This window comes from Hemiscyllium ocellatum, chromosome 5 (assembly GCF_020745735.1).
Source record: "Hemiscyllium ocellatum isolate sHemOce1 chromosome 5, sHemOce1.pat.X.cur, whole genome shotgun sequence".
Lineage (NCBI taxonomy): Eukaryota > Metazoa > Chordata > Chondrichthyes > Orectolobiformes > Hemiscylliidae > Hemiscyllium > Hemiscyllium ocellatum.
The window spans coordinates 9,290,372-9,316,317 of record NC_083405.1 but is presented as its reverse complement, the minus strand read 5'-3'; the positions used below and the strand labels follow the sequence as shown (position 1 = coordinate 9,316,317).

The 25,946-nt window shown below is 42.9% G+C and overlaps 1 long non-coding RNA gene across 1 annotated transcript in view; it reads right to left on the bottom strand.

Annotated features, from left to right (window-relative positions):
• Positions 1-1,997: 1,997 nt before the first annotated feature.
• The window catches only part of LOC132815941 (uncharacterized), a 119,642-nt gene continuing 95,693 nt past the window's right edge, over positions 1,998-25,946 (bottom strand). Inside the window, exons 2-3 of the long non-coding RNA XR_009644721.1 lie at positions 10,279-10,358; positions 1,998-2,054 (exon numbers count right to left, since the gene is read on the bottom strand). This is a non-coding gene — a long non-coding RNA (uncharacterized LOC132815941). The remainder of the gene's footprint in view (positions 2,055-10,278; positions 10,359-25,946) is intronic.

The following is a 25,946-nucleotide window of genomic DNA, read 5'->3' as shown; positions in this document are numbered from 1 at the left end:
GAAGGTGGATTTTGGGAAGATATTTCCAATGGAGGGGAGACTAGGACCCAAAGGGACAGAGTAAAGAGAAGACCTTTTCAAACACAGTTAAAGACGAACCTCTTCAGCCAGAGAGTGGTGAATCTATGGAATTCACTGCTAGAGAAGGCTGTCGAGGCCAGGTAATTGAGTATAGTTAAGAGTAAGACAGATAGGTTCCTGATTGTAAAGGGGATGAATGGTTACAGATAGAAATCGGAAGAATGGGGTTGAGAAGCTTAACAGCCATCATTGAATGGCGGAGCAGGCTCAATGGGCTGAATGGCCAAATTTCTGCTCCAATGTCTTCTGGTCGTATGGTTAATATTGGCTCTCCTCATTCCTCATTGGAGATGTATCCTGGAATTGATTTTCTTATGATTTATAAAGAGTAACATCCCAATACTGATGACTGGGAAATATCATGTTCCCTCCCTCCAGTCTCTGCAGCCATGTCCCCAAGAACATAATCACACTGAAATTGAAAACCAATGCATGGTACTTAATCACAGTTGATTGTCGTTGACAACATTAACAACACGACACTCATCTGCCCTCTCTGATCCTTGGCTAACCATTTGAATTGTGTGTCACATCATATTCTCTGTTAACATATCCATGCCATTTGCCTGTTACAACTCATGTAGTCGTAGGCACATTTGCCTGTCAGATTATGGACTAGAAAAGGTCTCTCCATATTTTACTGACATTATAATCACTGATCAGTAGTTGCAGACTGTATGTTTCCATTTATAAACGGAGAAACTTGTTTATGTTCTGATAATCCTTTGACATTACTCCCATATCCAAGGCAGATTGAATGATTACACGCAATCAATCTACCATCTCCAATATTCCTTCCCTCAGCCACCCCCACATATCCCAAGCTAAATGAGTAAATTTTAAATGTTCTTTTGAATTTTAATAAAATCAATATTGAACTCAAAGGGATTAAATGGAGCTATTTGTTCAGTGACTGTGATTAATGTCAATCTCCGTGAGTCCTAATTATCCCAGTGGAGAGTTTCCATCGTTGAAAGATAAATGGGCTCTATTCAATGTGCTATCCCATAGTGTGAGTAGGAGCATCACTTACAGCACTAACAGGGATCAGCAGTTCGAGAGAGAGAGCGAGAGGAAAGATCAGAATCTGAGAACATTAGACATGAATGTTACCGTAATGATTCATAAACTGAGGACCATGGATTGGAATGTTCCAACAATGGATCAGTATCTGAGAACATGAGACTGGAATGTTCCAACAATGGACAGGAGTTTATCCTTGGGTCTTTACTGGCTTTCTCAGCCTTGGATATCATTAGCATATCGGATCCAGGATATCCTTTGGATTATTCAAGGTAGTTACTACATCCTCGCGATAGTTGGTGTTCCTGGTAAGTCTATATTTGTCTACTAAACCGGGTTGAACTGAATTTCTGCTCATGATATGTAAATTTGCAAGTCAATATCTTCAGTTCCAAACAAAAATGTATTTCCTTACATATTACAACTATCAAACTACGATTTATACATTATTCACTGATATGCGAGAAGGAATGAGACTCTTCTCAAACTCCATAAACCATTTTGTCCTTCACAGATTTACATCTCCATGTCCTCCCCACTCACTAATCCTGTCCAATACCACCATCATGATATCCCAGTCTCGTCCTCAGTCTCAGTGCAATATCTGAATAAACCATTTGTGCCTTTGTTCAATCCGGATGCAACAGTTTCACATTCCTTGTAATCACATGTCCGTCACTAAATAATTGCTATTGAGAATGTTTAACTTGTTCTCTGCGCATAAGGGAAGATAGTTTATGGTGGTCAAGCCATTGACTCAAAATCTAGAGCCACAGAATAATAGTCTGTTGATATCTCATGAAGGAAATTGGGGAGTTTAAAAGCAACCATTATCATTTGTTATAAAAACCAATCTGCTTGCCTGAAGTCCTTTAGGGAAGTCAATGTGTCATGCTTCCCTCGTCAGGTTTCCGAGTGACTTCTGTGATGAACACGTGGGAGTACTGTACCTTTGAGGGAATGAAAAACCAACAATAACTACCTGACAGCACCAAGAGTTCTGAAAAATAGATATAATGTAACATTTGGTCGAACAACCCGATTAGCTTATTGTCTCGAAACAAATTCAACTGTAACAAGTTTTAAATGATACCCCAAAATACCCACCTCCAACCAAGTTTTAATTTATTATATTGACAATCGTAACAGCCAATGATACATTCCAATAGTTTGGCGGTACAAGACCATGGAAAATTGGACAGTTGAGAGGAGAACTGCCAAGGTACCAGCATGCAAAGACTGCCTCAAAAATACCTTTATTGACTAGTAACTGGTGAAGCAGAATCCCCAAGAAGAAAAGAAGACAGGAATATGGAGAAGAACCGAAAGCTTCCTGGTTTTGAGATAAGAAGTTTTGTTTTGTACATCTTAATTCGGAGTCTTATCGGACTAGTATTGTGGAGGGGAAGGTCAAAGACAGGTTAGAGGAAGAAGTTGTAAATAGTCATTCGTTTATTATTCTCTGTTATACTTTAAGAAATAAAGTTGTTAATTTTTACTTTAAATAGATTTGGAGTCTAGAATTATCACAGATTACTGCACGGGATAAATCTTTTCTCTGTTGATGGTTTTAATTAAGCAGGAAGATCTATCCTCTGTTGTGACACTACAAATCCAAGCTATGCGTTTTACTCTTTATGGTACTGTGGAACAGCTGAACCAGCCACTCAGTTCAAGATCTGCATAACATGTTGCCCTGACCAGGGCTTCATACATCCTGTGGGAGAAGAATAAAGGTAAAGATAGCTCCCTTTTTCTGCCTGTTTTCTGTATTGCTACATCTTATTTCCATTCAGGTACGTGATAATCGGCTTTTTTTAGGTGTATTCAATCTCATTGAAATTCTCCCGAGAGTGATGCAAATCTCCATAGGAATCTCTGGTGCTGGCTTTATTGATGCTGACGTACAGATGTAAGGGACTTATAAATCCCATCTCAGTCGTAGTGCATAGAGAAGGAATGGCTTTTTGTGAAACAGAAAAGAAATGGCGAAGTGTAAGTGAGAGAAAAGATGTTTTTTGACAATCCCTGAGAGTGTTGTTGAGGCAGTATTTGCGGTACTGTGGATAGACTTTCTCTCAAGTTTCACCAGACTAATCCCTGGAATGATTGCACCATGAGCAGTGAGTGAAGCTCAGTGAGAGAATAAGAGGTGATTGCATTGAACCTTAAGGGGAATGGACAATCACTCATGATGTTCTAAACAGACACTGACACAGTGATAAGTTTCATGGCTTTTTTCACTCAGATTGCATGATTCTCGATCGTTTAACAGCCTCTGAGAACGTTCCACCCAATCACCCCCACTCCTTATTTCAACTGTGACAGAGAGAGAGAGAGAAGAGAAAGAGAGAGAGAGAGAGAGAGAGAGAGAGAGAGAGAGAGAGACAGAGAGAGAGAGAGAGAGAGAGAGACTGAGAGAGAGGCTCTGGCTTTTGAATAAACTCTTGCAACATTAATACAGTTCAATTGGTGCGTGATCCTGCAATGAACGTCATGTTTTCCATAATCCTGACAGCAGCAACTATACCTTCATTATAAAAGTGTTAACTCTTTCCAGCAGTGTAGAGAGAAGGAAAATCTATTTACGCCACAGGAAAGAAACGGAGATGTCGAAGAGGAAAAAGAGTTATTGTGATCATCGCTGAGAGTGTTGTTGGGGCAGTATTTGGGATGTTGTGGACAGACTTTCTCTCCTTTATAAGGAATGATCGCCTTGCCACAAAGAGTGTGCAATGGAGTTTCACCAGACTAATCCCTGGGATGATGGTGCCATGAGGAAACAGTGAAGATTAATCTCTGGCGTTGTGAGAGAATGAGAGGCGATTGCATTGAAACTTGAGGGGGAAGGACAGTCACTCACGATATCTAAATAGACACTGATACGGTGAAATATTCCATGGCTTCTTTTTTACTCGGGTTGCATGATTGTCGATAGTTTAAGAGCCTCTGAGAATATTCCCCTCACTTCACACCCAATCCCCATGTCGCATGAGAGAGACAGAGCGCCAGTCTTTGAATAAACTCTCCCACGTTAATACAGTGCATTTGGTGTATGGTCCTACACCGAAAGTCTCGTTATCCGCAATCCCTACAGCAGCCACAATACCTTCATTCTAAAACAGTTAACTGTTCCCACAAGATTCTGATCTCCATGGAGAACATGGGTGTGTCTTCTCGGTGATGGAAGATGCATCCTTGAGATTTGGCACGAATCATTTGGCTTCCCTCCTCATTGCCAGCAAACTATGTTAAAGCAGCACACATTCTACAAACAATGGAACCATGATTAACATCATGGAGTCCTCTATCAGTGCCGTCTCGGTTTCATTGGTTTGTCATGTTGGAATATCTGTGACCCCCTCATGTTCCTGTATAACTGTCTCATGGGGATGAATAGCCTCCTCCTGGTCTCATGGAACAGGTTTAAGTGTCTGATTGGTCTCTGCCTGTTCCTGTTTAACAGCTCGATGCACTGAACAGACCACTTTTCTTCCTGTGTAACAGGCAGGAGTATTGAATCTGCTGTCACTCTTCCTGTTCCTGAATGCTATCTCATACCCGTGTGCAACCAGCTGGAGATGCTGAATGAGCTCCTCTTTTAACTGTGGAAATGTGCAGTGTCTGGCCGTGCTGTTACATAAATGTTACCGACACTTTATCAGCACAAACCGGAATGCTGTCCGGGTCTTGCTGCACTTGGACACAGAATGGTTCAGGAGCTGGTGGGGGACAAAATGTTCTGAACATTCTGTGATCTTCAGTCATCATACCTACTTCCGATCTTATGATGGGAAAATACATTGATGGAGCAGCTGAAGATGTTTGTGCTGAGGGGGCTAACCTGAGGATCCCCTGCAGAGATGTCCTGGGACAGAAACGATTGTTGGCGACTGACCCCAAATCTCTTTACTTGTATTCTGAAAGACCCGGTCCAGTGGGAAGGTTACACCTGATGCACATTCAGCTCAAATAAGTAGGTGGTCCCGATGCCATCCTCAGTCAAATATACTGCCTTGGTATCAAAGCCATTCGCTCTTTCCTGAGCCCCTGTGTTCGCCTCTTGTTCATATCAATAGGTGACGGTGTATGTGTAGACCGTGCTTTCCTCTCACAGAAGGTAATCACTGTCAGGAATTATCTGGGCGAGAGAGCTAGGGGAGCTATATCACTGAAAGCATTTAAGGAGGAGGTAGGTGGATGTTTGACCTGTCAGAGAGCGAGGGGATGAGGAATTGGACATTAAAGAGGAATTACTGTCAACAGTAGATCAGCCATGATGTTATGCAGTGGCTTGATCATCCGACTTACCTGATCCTGTTCCTTTTGTCCTCATATTCAGTAATTGCAAAGTTAATGGCTGTAATTTTCCTGAATGTTCTTTTATTGAGCGTTGCAATCAGAGAGAGTAAAGTATTTTGTGAGTCATCTCTGGTTGAGATATGGGCACTGTATTCACGGTGAATCTGGGTCTATAATATCACCAACAAATGAACCACAAGTTGCAGAGAGGAAACACTCTGTAATGAGACCAGAGGCGTCTTTCGAACCAAATAACGTTTCCAACGGACACCAAACCATGTGTGACAGTCTTGAGGGACTGAATGAGATGCTGTGTTACTGTTGACCAGGTATTTGGAGCAAGTGGCCTCCATCTGCTCCTTGTAGGAGCTTGAGGAGTTGAATAGAACATAGCAACACAGGACTGAGCAGCAGGAGTGGGCTATTAGATACTTTGTCACCATTCCATGTGCTTTCGGTCTCAGCAGCACGTTTCTGTCTGTATATCATTTTACTACATACAAAACAACTTTGAATAAATGCAACCATCTAGGCACCACAGTCCTCTGGGGAAGGGAACTTACACTTGAACAGCCCTTTGAGAATTTCTCGTTTGTGTTTTAACAAATGTTGGAGCCTATCAAAATGTACTGTCTAAACCCGTCGGTCAATTCCTCAGCATCTGTATCCCTCTGCTCCCCACTTACACATGCATCTGTCTACACGCATCTTAAATGTATCTACCGTGCCTGTCTCTACCACCTCTGCTGGCAACGCATTCCAAACGACCACCACCCTCTGTGTGAAGTACTTACCGCGTGTATCCCCCTTAAACTTTCCACCTCTCACCTTGAAAGTGTGACCTCTCGTTATTGAATCCTTCACCCTGGGAAAAGGCTTGTCTCTATCCACCATTTCTAAACCCTTCATAATTTTATAAAGCTCAATCAGGTCTTCACTCAATTTCCTTATTTCTAATGAAAATGAATCTAACCTACTCAACCTTTCTTCACAGTTAGCACCTTCCATACCAGGCAACATCCTCGTAAACTTTCTCTGCGCCCTCTCCAAAGCGTCCACATCATTTTGGTAATGTGGCGACCAGAACTGTACATAGTATTCTAAATGCGACCGAACCAATGTCTTGTCAGCTGTTATGCTCAATAGCCCGTCCAATGAAGACAAGCAAACTACATACCACTCTATCCACCTGTGCAGCAACCTTAAGGGTACAATGGACCTGCACTCCCAGATTTCTCTGCTCATCAACTTTTCCAAAGGCTCTTCCGTTCATTGTATAATTCGCTCTAGAATTACTCTTGCCTAAATGCATCACCTCACATTTGTCTGGATTGAAATCCATCTGCCACTTTTCCGCCGAACTCTCCAGTCTATCTATATCAAAAAGGAGAAAGTGAGGACTGCAGATGGTGGAGATCAGAGCTGAAAAAGCACAGCAGGTCAGGCAGCATCCAAAGAGCAGGAGAATCGATGTTTCGGGAATATCTTCGATTCCTCAAGAAGGGCGTATGCCCGAAACGGCGATTTACCTGCTCCTTGGATGCTGCCTGACCAGCTGTGCTTTTCCAGCAACACATTTTTCAGTTTATCTATATCATTCTGTATTCTTTGACATTCCCTTATGCTTTCTGCTACTCCATCAATCTTCATGTCATCTGAAAACTTGCTGATCATACCAACAGCGCCCTCTTCCAGATCATCTTTTTTATATTCCAAACAACAGTGGCCCCAACGCTGAACCCTGTGGAACTTCACTGGTCACTTTTCTCCATTGCGAGAAACTCCCTTCAACTACTACTTCTGTCTCCTGCTGTTCAACTAGTTCTTTATCAAGCTAGCTAGAACATCCTGCACATCATATGACTTCAATTTCTCCATTATTCTAACATGGAGAACTTTATCAAAATCCTTACAGAAGTCCATGTATATGACATCAACAGCCCTTCCTTCATCTATCACCTTGGTCACATCCTCAAGGAACTCAATTACATTAATAAGACACGAACTCCCCCGCGCAAAACCATGTTGCCTATTACTGATAAGCCCATTCTTTTCTAAATATAAATAGATGCCATCCCTCAGTACCCTCTCCAGCAACTTTCCTACCACCGAGTCAGGCTCACTGGTCTGGAATTACCTGGAATATCCCTACTATCCTCTGGTACAGGGGGACAAAATGAGCAATCCTCCAGGCCTCTGGCACCTCACCTGTATTGAAGGATGCCATAAAGGCATCTGTCAGGGCCCCAGCTATTTCCTCTCTCGCCTTCCTCAGCAACCTGGGATAGATCACATCCTGTCCTGGGGATTTGTCCATGGTAATAACCAGTAGACTACCCAACACATCTTCCCTATTTATGTCAATGTGATCCAGACTAATCAAACTTCGATGTCTAATCTCAACATTCACCATGCCCCTCTCCTCAGTGAACACTGATGCAAAGTAATCATTCAGAATCTCACCCATTCTCCCAGGTTCGACACACAGACTTCCTTCGTTATCCTTTAGTGGACCAATCCTTTCTCTAGTTACCTGATTACTTCTTATACAAGAATAAACTGCTGTGGAATTCTTCTAAATTCTGCTCGCTAATGCTATTTCATGACCCCTTTTAACCCGCTTGATTTCTTGTTTAAGACTTGTCCTACTCTTCTGATATTCCTCCAGGGCCCGTTCTGTTCTTAGCTGCCTAGACCTTATGTATGCTTCCCTTTTCCTCTTGGCTAGTCGTACAATTTCTCCTGTCATCCATGGTTCATGAATCTTGCCCTCCTATCCTTTGCCTTCAACGGGACATGCCTATCCTGCACTATCTTTAACCTATCTTTGAAAGCCTCTCACATCGCAAATGTGGACTTCCCTTCAAATAGCTATGTCCAATCCACATTTCCGAGTTCCAGTCTAATATTGATATAATTGGCCTTGGCCCAGTTTAGTAATCATCCCTTAGGGCTACTTTCTAATTTATTGGCGAATATTCTGAAACTTACAGAATTGTGGTCACGGTTCCCAAAGATATCATCCACTGCAACTTCTACCACCTGTCCTGTCTTGTTCCCCAGTACCAGGTCCAATATGGCCTCTTCGCTCGTCGAACTATTGACATACTGAAGTAGAAAACTCGCCTGGAATTCTTCCAAATTCTACCCCATCCAGACGTTAAGTGTATCCCAGTCAATGTTGTGAAAATTAAAATCTCCCATCACCACTCCCCTATTGCCTCTACATCTTTCCATTGTCTGTTTACATATTTGTTCTTCTACCCCACACTCACTGTTGGGACGTCTGTAATACAGCCCCAACAATGTAACTGCACTCTTCTTATTTCTCAGCTCTACCCATAATGCCTCACTACCCAAGACTTCCATAGTGTGCTCCTTTAGCATAGCCGTGAAATCGTCCTTGACGAGCAATGCAACTCCATCCCACCCACCCACCCACCCCCTTTTGCTTCCCTCTCCTTCCTGTCTGAAGCATTTATATCCTGAAACATTTCATTGTTAATCATCATGCCCTTCCATGAACCAAGTCTCTGTGATTGCAATAATGTCATACTCCCAGGCACCAATCCAAGCCCTAAGTTCATCTGCCTTACACACTATACTCCTTGCATGAAAGTAGACGTATTTCATGCCACTAGATATTTGTGATCATCCGCTCTCTGCCTACCCTTCCCTTAATTAATGCCATCTTCACAATTTCTACAATCTCCAGTCTCGACTGGTTCCCAGACCACTGCCACATTAGTTTACAAACTCCCCAACAGTAGGACCAAAAACTCCCCCAAAGATGTTGGTTCCGGTCTGGTTCAGATGTAGACCGTCCATTTTTTAATAGTCCCACCTTCCCCAGAACCTGTCCCAATGTCCAACAAATTTGAATCCCTCCCTCCTACACCATCCCTCAAGCCACGTGTTCATCCTGCCTATTCTTTCATTTTTACACTGGCTTGCACGTGGCACTGGTAGTATTCCCGAGATCACTACCCTTTACATTCTCTCCTAGCTCCCTGAATTCTTCTTTCAGGACCTCATCTTGTTTCCTACTTATATCGTTGGTGCCTATATGCACCAAGACAACTGGCTGTTCGCCCTCCCCTTTTAGAATGCTCAGTAGTCAATCGGTGACATTCCTGACCTGAGCGCCTTGGAGGCTACATACCATCTGGGAGTCCTGTTTTCGGCCACAGAACATTCTATCTATTCCCCTTACAATAGAATCCCCTATAACCATGGCCCTACGAGTGTTTTTCCCGCCCTTCTGAACAGCAGTACCTGACACGGTGCCATGATCCTGGCAACTGCTGCCGTCCCTGGTGAGCCATCTTCCCCAACAGTATCCAAAATGGTAGAACTGTTTTGGAGGGAGATGACCGCAATGGACACCTGCACTGCCTTCCTACTCTTTTTATGCCTTTTGGTCACCCATTCACTGTCTCCCTCAGCAATCCTAACCTGCAGCGTGACCAGTTCACTAAACGTGCTGTCCACTACCTCCTCAGTATCGCGCATGCTCCACTGTGAGTCCATCCACAGCTCCAGGGCCATCATGCGGTCAAACAAGAGCTGCAGCTGGACATGCTTCTTGCAGGTGAAAGAGTCAGGAATATCAGACACGTTCCGAAGCTCCCACTTCAAGCAAGAGATACGTGCCACGGTCTGAGGTCCCCTGCTATGGGAAGCATAGCTTTATATTAACTAACTTAACCCAAATAACGCACTTAAATATATGAAAAAGAAAGATAAAGATAAAAATAAAAGTCTTACCTTACTGAGTCTTCCCGTTCCGGTGAGAGTAGAGGGGCGGGAGGGTGATGTTACATGTGCAGTATTCGGGTTTAGCCACTGCCCAAATATAAATTTAACCCTTACCTTGCCGGCAGCCCTCGCTTCACCCTGCCTTCTCTCCTCACCGCTCGGTCTCAGTGTTCAGACATGTGGTTTTTCTCATCCTTTAATTTGAAAAGCAGAGGGGTTACTAACTCATCAAGAAGAATCTTCTATTTCAGCTGTGAGACCAAATTAAGAATGAATATGGGTGGTTTTTGATTCGTAAAGTTTTAATACATGGAAATATGTATGAGAATTTGAATGTATCCTGCGTCCTCAAATTTTTAACAGATGCCCTTTCCTGGGTGCTGGCCCTTGGGGCACTTCATACAGAAACAGGGGACAGGAAGCCTCGGGGTCTTGCAGGTACGTCCCCGCAATCCAGGCAGTTGGTGTACCTGAACAGGGAGCTGGGAATGGTAAGTGTGTGGAGTTGTCCCCACCCTGAGGAGAGGGACTTCACCTTTTTCTCTCAACCACGTAAGTGCTTTTCGAGAATTGGCATTTTTTTGCCCTGTTGACCTTTTTGAATTCTGTGCTGTCCTCCAGAATTTGGAAGAGAGACATTTCTGACCATGCAGCAGTGTACATGGAGGTAAAGGCCGGTGGTGACGGGACAAACTCACGGCACTGGCACATGGCTCCTTTCTTCCTGAAGGATAGCAAGTTTATTGAATATTTTTCGGGGGAATTTAAAAATTTTTGGGACATTAATTTGGGTACAGCCAGTAATACGTCGGCGGTCTCGGAGACTGCCAAGGCCTGTGCGAGGAGTTTGATTATTTCTTACTCGGTGACCCAGAAGTGGCAGAAGGCAGAGAAGCTGCATATGCTCGAGGCTTGCCTGAAGGCAGCTGAAACAGCATACCTTGCCAGACCGTCTGTAACCAAGTTGCAGCAGATTACAGCCCTCAGAGCTAGTTTGAATGCTGGGCTCACCCAGACAGCAAAGAGGGAAATCTCCCTTGCGAAACAGAGGTTATTTGAGTCTGGTGATAAACGGGGTAGATATCAAACATACCTGGCCAGAAAGAAGAATGCCCCCTAATCTATCACATCCAGTAGAGAGAGTGTTGTGACTCTTACTTGCGATTCCAAAAATTACTTTAAAATGTAACCAATTAATTTGAATCATGCCCAGGATGCCAGAAACCACTGGAAGATAAACTTTATTGTTTAACATCTAGAAACCAATCAAACAATGAGAATTGAATATGTCATGGGGAGGATATAAACTTGGTATTTTGAAAATTAATGGGAAAGCCAACTGGACAGCTAACATTTTGGTCTCAAATTAGAAAAAAAAATTCTTTCCAATATACTTGATTTACTTTAAAATAAAACAGAAAGAAGGTGACCCAGGGACATCAGCAGCTGGAAGACTGAAGACAACAGGACAACAGAGACTGTGCGATGTTGAGACTACGTTAATGTAATGTTCAATAAGTGAGTTAATGGAACAGCATATTTTTGGAGTTGTAGTCAGATCGTAAGTAGTTAAGAAAAGGTTGTCTTGTACATGTGAATAGTTGTTGGTTTATGTTCACTATTCGTGTTCATTCAATAAATTGTTATTTTTCTTTGAATGGTGGAATTTGGGAGTTCTCTGTCACTCATGTTTTAATAGATTACTAGGCGAGATGAGTTTTTTTGATGTTTGGTTTTTATTAACATAGGGGTTCGACGTCAATGTCATAACAGTTTAAGGGCTTGTCATTCAGGATTGGGACATATGTGAACAGATTAGGTGAACAAAAGGTCTCAGCAGATTCCAACACTTGGCAATTATTGTCAAAGATCTTTAAATAAAACTTAGGTTGGAAAATATGTTTAGTTTTGGTTACATGTGGATGATTAAATGAAAAGTGAGAGAAATGGGATTTAACATTACTAAAGAGGTTCTGGGATTTGAAAATGCTTCCAAATTTGCCAATAAAGTTTAGAAAGACAGAGGAAGGGCGAACATTTGGTACCAGCAGTATATTGAGCACGATTCAGAAACATAATGATGGAACCAGGTCAGACTTATTTTGAGTTTGAAAGAGTTAAACATAGTCATTTTGATAGATGAACATGGGCCTTAAAAATAGACAAGACAGATTATTTTGCTGGAGGAATTTAAAGACTCACTTCCAGAGGTGATCAGAGTTCATGCGAATGAACAGCAAGTTCGAGAAGTGAGAAGCACGGCAGAGATGGCAGGTCAATACGCATTGGTGCATGAGCTGCAATTTAGCTTCAGGTAGGATCTACCTCCTGTGAGGGATAGAAATTGGGAGAAGGGAAGATCCTACTCTACAAAACAAAGATCGAGAGCACACTGGGAATGGTTTATTTCGGTTAATAAATAAGCCCTAGAGGGTTGAAAGGAGGTGAAAAGCCTCAGGTGTTTTCACAATACCGGAGTGTAACACATAGAATTACAGTGCAGGTGGTTTAAGAAGGGCACTAGGAAAAGCTGTCTTCACTGCAATAAGTGGGATAGACAAAGTCACAATGCAAGTCGTTGAAGAAAGGCACTGTGGTAAAAAATGTGGTAAAAGAGGCTAAACCAGTGGCATTAGTGGAAGTAGTAAAGGAACCACAAGAAAAGTTGAAGAGCTGCAGGAGAGTGCTCAGCTTAGGCAGGGGACGGGTATGCAGTTAGTACCTGATCTCTATAAAGAATTCACCTCTAGGGAGAAGGTTTACTCAGAAAGAACAGGAGGAGAAGGATAACAAGGTATAACTCTGTGAGATACGGGATCTGCTCAGTCTCTATTATTCAAAACTTGTGGCACTGGAAAAGCACAACAGGTAAGGCAGTGTCTGAGCATCGACATATCATCTGGAAAGTGGCAGGTGGGCGGGGGTGAAAAGGGGGTAAAAGATAACTAGGAGGGTAGAAGTGGGGCTGAGGGGAAGGTCAGTGGGAAGGCGATAGGAAAATGAAAGTGTGAATGATCGTGATAAGTGAGAGAGGAGGGTGGAGTGGACATGTGGGAAGGAAGGTGGACTGTCAGGAGAGTAGAACAAGGTGATGCTGAGTTGAAAGGTTGGATCTGGGATGAGATTGGGAGAGGGGAGAATTGGAAATTGGTGAAGTTGACGTTGATGCCGTGTGCTTGGAGGGTCCCAGCTGTCCTACTACCATCCACTTTCACCCAGTCCTCTGACCTTTCACCATCGCCCCCCAACTGCATCTACCTATCGCCTTCCAAGTTACCTTCTGCCCAGCTCCTCCCCCACCCACCGACGTATCTCTCAGAACTCTTTACCCCCATCCCCCAGTTGCCTTATGAAGGGGTTATGCCTGAAACGTCGATTCTCCCGCTCCTTGGTTGCTGCCTGACCTGCTGTGCTTTTCCAGCGCCACACCTTTCAACTGTGATCTCCAGTATCTGTAATCCTCACATTCTCTCAGCATCTAAAAGTAAATGATGAAAGTATTTGTACTCTTTCTGACATGTTACCTGAGAGAGTGATCATTTGTGGAATGCAAACAGAAATGTAGTGCTCCCCTGTGTAAGACGGGTTAGAGATCCAAATCAAGATTGGGGACGTAACAGTGGGAGTGAGTGACAGACCGTCAGTTTCAGAAATACCGCTTTATTATTGAGAACAATTTAGCAGGATCCAAGGTGGGAGTGACACCTCTTGTGGTGGCGAAGTCAATTGAAGACCAGGGGTTTGATGAGTTAAAAGGCAAATACCCAGGAAATGTTGCAGACTGTGTAATAACAAGATCTCACTGTCATAGGGTACAGCAAGAAGCAAAAAGTAAAGAGAAAGACAAAGGAGCGGAAGTGTCATTAACTGGCCCGCTGTTCATGTAATAGTGCAGGAAAAACCTGATCAGGCAGAGGGATGGGCAGAGGTGTTTAGTCCTGAAAGGCTAATGGCCTGACAACAGAAATTTACATCAATTGATGTACACTCAGAAAAGGAATCAGAATATATTGTCGAGCGTTACCAACTTAAAGATAGAGTCCTAAATGAAAATGGAGACCACAACAGGTTATTGCACAGGAGAAATGGGCCAAATTTGACCAGATTGTGTTGGCGATCGCATACAGACAGGAAGTGTTACGGGGATCACATGAACTACCTGCAGGAGGTCACCTGGAAGATTCAGGATAATGTACAAAAACGTTTCTACTGGCCTGGAATGCACAAGGACATGTTTATTCTTTGCTGTATGTAAAAAGTGCGGTCTGCAGATGCTGGAGATCAGAGCTGAAAATGTGTTGCTGGTTAAAGCACAGCAGGTTAGGCAGCATCCAAGGAACAGGAAATTCGACGTTTCGGGCCAGAGCCCTTCATCAGGAATTCCAGAGGTGTCAGATTACCAGAGACAATTCCATTACAGATTATTAAGCAAAAAGGGTGGGGGAGGGGTTCGTATCTTTCCTTACTCAGTACGGGCTGCCCAGAGAGTTCCCATCAGTCCAAGGGAGTCATTTTACCATTCGGCTGTTTAAGTAAATCATGGATAGCTTAGGTATACAGGACTTCAAATCAAGTGCATCCCATCCTGAATCGCATGGAGCCTTGGAAAGTTAGCATCAGACGCTGAAGACCATGATAACAGCGTATTGTCAGGGTTGGCCAAATGATTGGGATAAAGGTGTCCCATTAAATTATTTGCCATTAGAGATGCCACAATCTGCTCAATTTAGTCCCTTTGAGTTAGTATTCGGACATGAAGTGTGAGATCTTTTGGAATTAATTAAAGAGAAATTAACAGGACCGAAGTCAGAGATCTCTCACTTGGAATATGTATCGGAGGTGAGTGAGAGATTAGAATATGTGAGTTAGCTAAACAGCACATGAAGAAGGTAGAGCATAGAATGAAGTAAGTGGCAGGTACAAAGTATGAAATTTGATGCTATTTCTTTTCGTGGGGGGTGCCACCAATAGTGGGAAATCCCTTCAAATCCAGGTTTAGTGTCTCCTTCCAAATGGAGAAGAAGTAGAGTCAGGTAAACTGTCTGGTAAAGATGCTGGATATAAAAAAAAGGAGCAGGTATGTCATGTGAATACGTTGTAATCTTACTAATATGGAGGTAGGGAACTGGAGAAACAAATGTTAGTTACTGCCCTGCAGAGTGAGGGATCAAATACGGATGTCATGGAGTTTGATGTGTCGCACAATCCTTTAATTAACAAGGAAGTCCTTGAGGAGTGGGAGAAGATAGCGAACTGTCTGTTGCAGGAGCAATGAACCCAGTTGATTGTTCATCGCAGCAGTATGAGGACATTTGCAGAACCATTATGGGAGGACTTACGCTTGTCTATGGGTTGGAAGTAGAGAATGCTGTTCTGATAAACAACATTCCTGCAGGCTTAATCCTCACAAAGCCACCGAGGTCCAGAAGGATGTGGATGCAATGCTCATCGAAGACATCATTGAACCTAGTCAGAGCGGGTGGAGCACGCTGATTCTGTTATTTCCCAAACCTGATGGGGCTCAGCGATTTTGTGTCCACGATCAAAAGTCAACAAATTCAGATTCCTATCCAATATCACGATTCGAAGACGGCATACATAAAGTTTGACAAGCCACACACATCACAAAGTTGGGCTTACTGCATGATTATTGGCAGGCAACTTTATCAGAGAAAGTGAAATAAGTTTCTGCATTTGTCACCTTAAAGGGCTACATCAATTCAAAGTGATGCTCTTTAGAATGAATAATGCACCAGCCACATTACAAAGACTCATGAACAGAGTTGTGGCCAGATTAACAAATTGTGCAGTTTATCTGTTAGATGCAGTGATCTTTAGCAAGTCATGGAAAGATCACATGTTACAGTTGGCAGAGCGCCTTAAACGATTGCAAGAAGGAAAACTGATAATAAACGTAAAGAAAACAGAATTTGTGAAGGCAGAAGTGACGTTCTTGAGGCATTACATTGGACATGGAAGGTTGACCCCATGGAAACCAAAGACGAAGGGCTTTGAGGAATTTCCACAACCATCCTCGATGCAAGAGGAGCTTCGATTTTAAGGACTGAGTGGATTCCATTGGAAGTTTGTTCAAAACTTTAGCAGCGTCGTGGAACTGCTAATGGCTTTACTGAAAAAGACGTAAAATGTTGGTGAATAGAACAGTTCCAGCAGGTAGTTAACTACCACACCAATTTTAGCTACACCAAATATTTTGAATGCCTTCAAAGTTGCGATTGTTGCTAGCGACATAGGAGTTGGAGAGGTATTGATGCAGGAACATGATAATGTAATGGAATGGCCAATTGGCTGTCTGTCAAAAAGAAACCGAACACCCACCAGAAAGAAAGTGCTCCACAATTGAAAGAAGATTATTGAGTTTGGTACTGGCCTGGCAATGCTTGATTGTTTATGTGATAAACGGGTTGTCGGAGATGAATGTATAAAACTACAATCCTTTTGCATTTTTGAAAGATTTAAAGATAAAAATATGTAAATATTTCATTGGAGTCTGACGTTATCAACCTTTAACTGCCAAAATATCCATGTTGTGGGCCGTACAATTGTGATAGCAGATATGTTATCACAGATTTAAATGAAAAAGTGCAGATTACATTTGAATATTGCAATGTTACATATGTGTGCAGAATTAATATGAAAGGTATAAGTTAGATTAATTACTTTTGCATATCGTAGTTTTTGGATTCAGAATTACAGGAAAAGAAATGAAGCCATCTTTTAATTCTGATCTTTCATTTCTTTTTCCTGAAAAGGATGGGGGTGGGGAAGGTGTTATGCAGCTGAAAGCATGTCTGGTCACTTTCAGACAGAATTGATTTTGCTGAATATAATGTACAGCGAGAACTGTCAGCTAATGGTCAGGCTTTTCCAAATGTAACAATTGTCTGGTAAATTGATACCAGAATTTTGGTTGTTGTTTTGATAAGAATTAGTTTAAATAATGCCCAGGATACCAGAAGACAATGGTATTTGAATATCATTGTTCCGACACGTGGAAATAATCAAATTATGAGAATTTAATGTGTCGTGAGGAGTATATGCACCTGGCACTTTGAAATCTAGATGGAGAGTAACTGCCATTGAACAGCAGAGCAACTGCTGTAGAGCCGGAGAGGTAACTGGCCACCTAACACATTCTCTAAGATATCTTTTCACCTTTTCATATAAAACCTAGTTGCAGTTAAAAAACAAAGGAAGATGACCCATGGATGTCAGCAGCTGGAAGAGGGAAGACAGCGGAGGAGGCAGAGACTGTGTGGTCTTGAGATTAATTGAATGTAATGTTTCTGACGTGGGTTATAGGAACAGCGTTTTTTCGAGTTGGCGTCAGATAGACATCAGTTAAGAAAAGGGGTTCTTGTATTTGTGAATAGTTGTTGTTAATGATTACTGCTAAAGTTAAAAATAAATCTTTTTTTTCTTTAAATAGTGGCACGTCAGAGTTTTGTCACTCATATGTTAACAAATTACGCAGCAAAGTGAGCTTTTCTGGGTGTTTGCTTTAATTAACAGAGGGGTTCGACCTCCACATTGTAAATATCCATCCACACTAACACATTTCTTTGCACTTGGTCCATATCCTTCGATCCCCTTTCTATGCATATATTTGTCCGAATGCCTTTTAAATTTGTTAATGTACTCCCCATCAAACGCATCCGCTAGCAGCTCTTTACATCTGCGTACCAGCCCCTGTGTAAAAACGTTGCCCCTCAGGTTCCCTTTTCTCCTTCCATCTAACCTTAAACTGATGTCCTCATGTCCTTGATTCTCCAAACCTTGGAAAAAAGACTGACAGCATTCACCATATCCATGCCCATTATGATCTTATATACCTCTATAAGTTCCCCATACAGTCTCCTCTGCTCTAAAGAAGAATTCCAAGAATATCCAAACTCTCCCTTTAACTCAGACCATTGGGTTGTGACAACATCCTTGTGAATATCTTGTGCATTCTTTCTAGTTTAATAACATCCTTCCTATAACAAAGTGACAAAAACTGAACACAGTACTTCAAGTGTGGCCTCGCCAAAGCCTTGTATATCTGCAACATAACTTCCCAACTTCTATACTCAGTGCCCTGACTGATAAAGGCCAGTGTGCCAAAAGCCTTCTGTCTACCTGTGACTCCATTTTCAGAGAGCTGTGAACCTGAACTTCAAAGTCTCTCTGTCCACTACCCCTAAAATCACGAAACACCTATCTTGATTTGACTTTCCAAAATACAAGACCTCACACCTATCTATGTTAAACTCCATTTGCCAGTTCTGGGCCCACTTCCCCAGTTGATCAGGGTCTTGCTGCATTTTATGATAACCTTCCTCATTGTCCACGATACTGAATATTTTAGTCTCATCTGCAAATTTAATCATCATGCTTGTTACATTCTCATTCCTATCATTGATAAGAAATAACAAACAGTAATGTGCCCATAACTCACCCCTCATATTCTCACTAGTTCACTAAAATCCTTCAGGAAAGGAAAATTCCATCCTCACCTGCTCTGGCCTGCACGTGACTACAGACCCACAACAATGTGCTTGACCCTTATATCTGCCCTGTGGGCAATTATGATGGGTAATACATGCTGACATGCTGCCTATCCAGCAATGCCCTCATCCAGAGAGTTACTAAAAAATACGTTGCAGGCCTCCAGTCCGACAAGCATCCTTCCACTATTAACCTCTCCTTCCTAACACCAAGGCAATTGTGTATCCAATTTGCCTGCTCTCCTGCATTCTATGCCATCGAATCTTCCAGAGCAGCCTATCATGTGGAACCTAATCAAAGGCCTCACTGAAATCTATACAGACTATGCCTACTGCTCTCTCTGCCTACTGATTCAAAAATCTCTGTGAAGCCATGTTCCTGCAGTTATGAATCCTTGCTGAGAGAGTATTTGCGGCAATCTCTATAGGTTTGATCTCCTTTGTCAGCAATAATTTCCTTAAAACACACACAGATGTTTGTATCATGAAATGAGAGCGAAGAAACTGAGTGTTTAATCTGTAGAGCTATGAAACTTGAGGATTGGTTGCGATCACTTATTTCCAGGAGAGACATTGACAGGGTGAGAAATTCCATACTTTACCCAGGATTGATTGGTTTGATTTATTGTCATGTGTATATCAGTACAGGGAAACACTTTATTTATGAGCAGTGGAGGCAAATCATAGTAAGCATGGCCAGACAGATCATAGGGTGGAAATAGACTTGGACAGAGTAAAGCATACAGGTTACATTGCACAGGAACAAGATCAACATGAACAAGATCAGTATTATGTGAAATTAGCGAGTCCATTCATCAGTCTAATATGGCTTTCCTAATTGTTTCTAAGCCGTAATGAACTCTCCCCACATTAATAAGCAGTCAGTGTGTGAGCCTGCACTGAACGTCATGTGTTCACAATCCCCAACAGCAGCCACCATACCTTCCATCTGAAACAGATACGCATTCCCACCAGCTTCCGCGCTGCATAGAGAAGACTATGCTGTCTTCTTGAACATGGAAGGTGCCTCCTTGAGATTTCACACAAAGCATTTTACTTCCCTCTTCACTTCCCTGTGTAAGAGCGTTGAGCAGCTGAATGGTCTCCTCCTGCTGTCTCTGTGCGACTCAGGGGGCAGAATGGCCTCCTCCTGTTCACGTGTCAGTGACTCAAGGGGCTGAATGTCCGTCTGTTGATCCAGTGTTAGTGAATTAAGGAGCTGAATGGCCTCCTCTTGCTCCTGTATAATGGACTCATGGGGCTGAATGGCGTCTTCCTCGTCCGATTGGACAGGGCCAAGGGCCTGACTGGGTTACCCCTGGTTCCTGATTAACAGCTCGATGTGCTGACTAGTGTGATGGTGGTGTAGCTTTCAGATGTTATTTTTTCCTGGTTTCTTTTCAGAGACAGATTGAACGATCATTACCAAGATGGTTAGTTAAGGCCACTGTGTAAACAACGAGGGAAGCCTTGGGTTTATGTTAATGCAGCCTGAATGGGTGTGGCCTGTTCTCACAGATTAGGATCTCTGGGCTTTGGTTTCTCAGTAACATCAGAAACTATTGGAGTCTCCACAGAGTTATAAGCTTCAGTGACTATCTCCTGGCTGCTCCTCTCTCTGACCTTTTTTAATTGATGCTGCTTTTTCCCCCCTCCTGGAGAACTGTATGTGAGAATTTGTTTTTTTTTCAGTGGTTGTGTTTATGGGATATGACTATGTTGGTACAGTTAATAAGTAATACGATTGCATCTACTATTCTGTTAAGTTTTTTGAATCGTGCTACTATTCGAATTCCCTCTTTCTTTGATTACATTTGAATGATAGTGCTCAAATAAACAGTTTTGTCTAACATCGAGTAGTTTCACCAATCACATTACATCAGAACCAGTTGTTATATTTGACTTTAGAATAACATAACGGTTGCATTTAAACTATAACATCAAAATATTTTTAAGGGGCTCTGGCCTGGTCCATAATACTGGACTCCTTGCTTCCTGTACAATAGGCAGGAGGGTCTGAATGGGCTATCCCTCTTCTTGTTCAGTAGTTTCAATGGACTGAATGGCTTCCTCATATTCCTGTGAAGTGAGCTTGTTCCCTGTGGAATTAAGCAGCATCTCCCAGTACTGTTACATGGATGCTACATATTCTTTCACAGCACAAGCCTGAATGGTGCCTGGGTCTTGCTGCACATGGATACAGACTGTTTCAGGAGCTGACGGGGGGACACATTCTTGTGAACATTGAATAATCTTCAAGAAACATTCCCTCTTCTGAACCTTGGTGTTCTCATCATATGTTCATAGCAACAGGTCATGGTAGAGGAGCGGGGGGGTGTGGGGGGGGGGTAATTTCAAACAGAGGGTATTGAATGTCAGCAATTCTCCTTTCCATCATGGTAGGAGAGCTAGGTGACAAAGTATTTAAAGAAGGGACAGATGGATTTGACCTGACAGTGAGTTAAGGGCTATGAAGATTTGGACATTGAAGAGGATTTCAGACTGAGAGCAGATCAGCCATGATCTTAGTGAATGCCAAAACAGGCTTGAGGGGGGTCAGCATCCTGTCCCTCTTTCCCCTGTTTCTGATGTTCTCACATTCTATTATTGGAAGATTAGTGGAATTTACTTTCTTGGTAGGGCGGTTATTGATGTTGCAGTCAACGATTTGAGCTGTCTCTGGGTGAGGTATTGGGACTGTATTCTCAGTTAATCTGGGTCTACAACATGACCAATAAATGAAGCACAATTCGCAGAGAGGGGATGCTCTGTAAAGAGAGATGAGGAGCCTCTTTCATACCCAGCTTGGGTTTTCAAATTACATTTCCCAAATCACTTCAAACCGTGTGTGACAATACTGAGGAGCTGAATGGTCTTCACGTTTCTATGCACCAGGTGATAGCAGTAAGTGGCCTCCAGTTGCTCCTGTCTTGCAGGTTTGAGGGGCTGAATGGAACACAGGAACATCGGGCTGAGGAGCAGGAGTGGGTCATTAGACACTTTGAGCCTTCTCCACCAGGCACTAAGATTGTAGCTGATCAGGTTGGGGTCTCAGCCCCACTTTCCTGTCTGTATCCTATCATCTGTGACACAGTTCCCGGTCAAGTGGTAAACTAACTCAGCCTTGGATCAATGTGGACATAGAGGCACGATAAACTTCCAGTGCAGAGAATTCTGACTTGAAAGGTCATTTCAGAATTTCTCCTCATTCCTCTTGCAGCATGGAAGCAGACCCGTTCGTCCAATCTGTTCACTCGGACCAGATAAAAAAATCTGATCTAGTCCCATTTGCCAGCATGTGGCAAGTATGCCTCGTCTTCCAGATACTTTTTAAATGTGCAGTTGTATGGCCTTCACCACTTCCTCTGACAGCAGTTTCTGTACACGCATCACTCTCTGCGTGAAATATTTGCCCCTAACTTTTGTTCTAAATTATTCCCCTCTCGCCTTCTATCAATGCCCTCTTGTTTTGGACTCCTTATCCTGGGAAAGAGACTGTGACAATTCAGACTACACAGGCACACTTTTTTTCAGCTTGGACACATTATTGTGATGAGAAACAATGAGGGAGAGAGAGTGCAGTATAGGCCATTCCTTCTCGGGCAGATTGCATTTTCTCCCTCTCGGAGTTGAGTCACACAATAATATCATCCTCGCCCAAACTGGACCATGTGAGGTTTCCTTCAACATTGTCCAAACTATATCTATATCACATTCCCTTCTCCATGGAGGTGCATCGTTGCTGCTTTTTCTTAGCAGAAAATAATCAATTTGAAATGTGTTTTTATGTGCCTACGTAATTTAAAAATGTTTCAATGTTTATGCATTCTGAGTACGTGTTAAAATGAAGGCATCTTATTTCTTAACTAATGCAGAAATTGCTTCAAGACCTCAGCAGGTCTGTCAGCATCCAGGTGCCTTTCAAATGTTGTAATTGGACCAGCCTCCACCACTTCCTCTGGTAGCTCATTCCTCTGTGTGTGAAATAGTGCCGCTTAGGCGTCTTCCAAATCTTCCGCCTGTCACACTCAACCAATGGCATCTACGTTTGGCCTCTACCCTGGGAAGAAACCTTGACTACTCACCCTGGTCACGGCGTTCATGATTTTATAAACCGCTAACTGCTGCGACATGTGACCCAACCAACACGAATGGCTGTGCTCTCAGTCTTCCCTGGGCCTAAATTCTGAAATTCAAAACTGACAGATCTTCCTTCTCCATCAAGACACAATTCTAACACCATTTTCATCAGTCTGTCTAGATGTGTTAAGAAACATCTCTGTGAGATTTGCACCTGAAACTTTGTGCCTGGAGATAGAGACGCGAGCACCACTCAGCAATAGTCCCTAAAGCTGCAACATGATTCCTCTGTGTGTCTGTACATCAGCCTGTTCTGACACACTGTGACACACCTCCACAACAGGCAGGACTTGAATCTAGACCGTTTGGTCCAGAGCTAAGGACACGACCACAGAAGTTTAAGATTTGGAATAAAATCCAGGGTTCTGGCTCAGAGGCACGGGTACTACCCATGCCACAAGGTCTAAACTAGTCCCAGACATTGGGTCACATTTTACATGCCAGTTTTAAGCTCGGGATAGGATTTCTTAAAATCTGGTTAACATTACTGAACTACGCAAAATGTTTTTCATTGTTAAACAAATGCAAAGGTATTTGTCTCAATTATCGGATTGTTCACGTACTGGGACAACGAGATAAACCATAAACATCGTTAACTGTTATTATCTGTAGTCTGCAATATTAGGGAAAGAAATCCTGCAGACATTCTCTGCACAGTGAAGGGTCACTGAATAAAGAAAGACAATGAAAGACCATTATTTCTGGCCCCAAAACACCAATAACTTGCGTGGCTGCCCTCTTCCTAAAACCATGAAATGATACCAGGCCGCTGATTACTGTCCAGCCTCTCCTCCCCACTGACTGTGTCTGCAATCCTTCCCTCCTCCCTCTAACCACACAAGGCAAACCAAGCTCATGGTCTTTGTGAAAATCAAGGCCGGAGTGTGCAGGCCTCCTGGAGAGGGTGGGCATTTTAAAATTAAACAGGGAAAGTGAGGAGGCAATTATATCACACGCTGGGCTGAGAGGTGGCAGATGGAGTTCAATTTGGATTAATGCGAGGTATTGGGTATGGTAAACCAAACAAGAGTAGGACCTAAACAATTAAAAGCAGGCCCCTTGGCAGTGTTGTAGAACAGAGACTTAGGCCGTCAGGTATAATTCTTTAAAATTTGCATCTCATATAGATAGTGTGGTTAAGAAGGCGTTTTGCACACTTGTTTTCATTAGTCAGACCTTTCAATATCGAAAATTTGAACGTCATGCTGAGGGTGTGCAGGCCATTGGTGAGGGATCTTCTGGAATACTGTGTCCAGCCTGGCCATCCTGCCCGCTCATTCCATAGGCACACCATCCTTTGCACAAAAACATTGCTCCTGAGGTCAGGTGTAGGTTTTTTCCCAACTCAATTTAAACCTATGTCCTCTAGTTTTGGTCTCCCCTACCCTTAGAAAATACGTTGACTATTCACTTTGATATAACTGACCTTGATATTATTAAGCTGGAGAGGGTTCAGAAGAGATTAACCTGGATGTTGTTGGGAAAGGAGCGAGCGAGCTATAAGGAGAGGCTGGATAGGATGGGAACTTTTTTCACTGGAGAGTATGAGATTGAGGATTTGACGTTACGGAGGTTTACAAAATCTGAAGGGTACAGAAAAGCTGAAGGGCCAATGTCTTTTCCCTAGAGTCGAGGTTTCAAGACTGAGGGATATATTAATGTCAGAGGAGAAAGGTTTACAAAAGTCATGAGAGGTAATTACTTTAGACAGAAGCTGGCTTGTGTGTGGAAAGAACATCCAGAGGAAGTGATGAAAGCAGGGACAGTTACAACATTTAAAGGACGTTTAGATCAGTACATGGATAAGTCATCAGTTTGGATGGTGCTGTGAGTAGCTGCCCTCTCCCTCCCCCTCTCTGAATGTATCCCTGTTGGTTTTCTCCCTCTGCCAATGCCGGTGCAGTGGCATGGAGAAGCCAGCAGAGCGAGGCATTGCATCACTTTCAGCACCACAGAAACTGCCAGACCTGCCCCACACAGAGACACACAGACACACACAGCAATTGTTAGGACACGGCATAGATCTCATCTGGTAACTTAAACTAAACATAAATAAATGCTCAATTCACCTCTTAAAGTGTTAAAATATGAGTAACAGAACTCCCAATTCCACCGATTAAATAAAAACAGCAATTTATTTTTTTATCTCTGAAAGTGAACATTTTACATCAACTATTCACAACTCTGAGAGCCCCTTTCTCTTAACTGCTTATAACCCGACTCCAGCTCTATAGCAATATACTGTTTCTGGGTCTGCCATCCTCTCATATCACAGGTACTTGTAAGCTCTCAGTTCAGAGCAGCATTCATCCTCTCTGAAAGGTACAGTACACACTTTCAACTTCATCTATATTCATCAGGGTATAATAGGATAAGTGGAACCTATCCGGATTTCTCTTCCTCTGTGGTTTGTCAATATTTCATCTACTCTGTGTCGTGTGTGTCAGGATTTTTGTTGCTCCATTGACAGTATGTCGACTCGTCCATGGGAATATATCAGTATTTCACTTGCTCAATCTCGTGTGTGTGGGGCAGGATTTCAGTTGTTTCATGGGAACTGTGACACTGTGACAATCTTAATGTTTGTAAATGGGACCAAACCTGCAAGGATTGTAAAGTCTATGGAGGACAGTGTGGAACTCTAACAGGACAGTGACACGCTGGTGTCGTGTTCAGGTGTATGGCAGATGGGATCAGCGCAGAGCAGTGTGAGGTGATGCACTTTGGTAGGAAAGACAATGAAAAACAGTTTAAAACAGGCCGTACCGTTATAATGGGGGTGCAGGAGGAGAGGGCACTGCCTGTATATTAGCACAGATTGTTGAAGATATCAGGACAAGTGAGGAGAGCTGGTAATATCACAGATGAGTTTCAGCATCTGAGGTGTAGGAGGGAGTCTCGGTGCTCCCTTCCTGGGAGGTGGTGGTGACGATGTGATGTGAGCCCACCCTCCTGCCCCCCGAGACCGTGGGATTCCATTTGTACCAGCTCGACACAGAAGGGAGATGGCATCAGGGCCACGGCTTCTACATTGTACCGGGGGAAACGGAGCTGCCAGTGGGTTTAAAGTGAGAATTGCCCTTCACTGAACATTGCTCCTTACTCGGTCGGTGGGACGCGGATGTTTCAGAAACT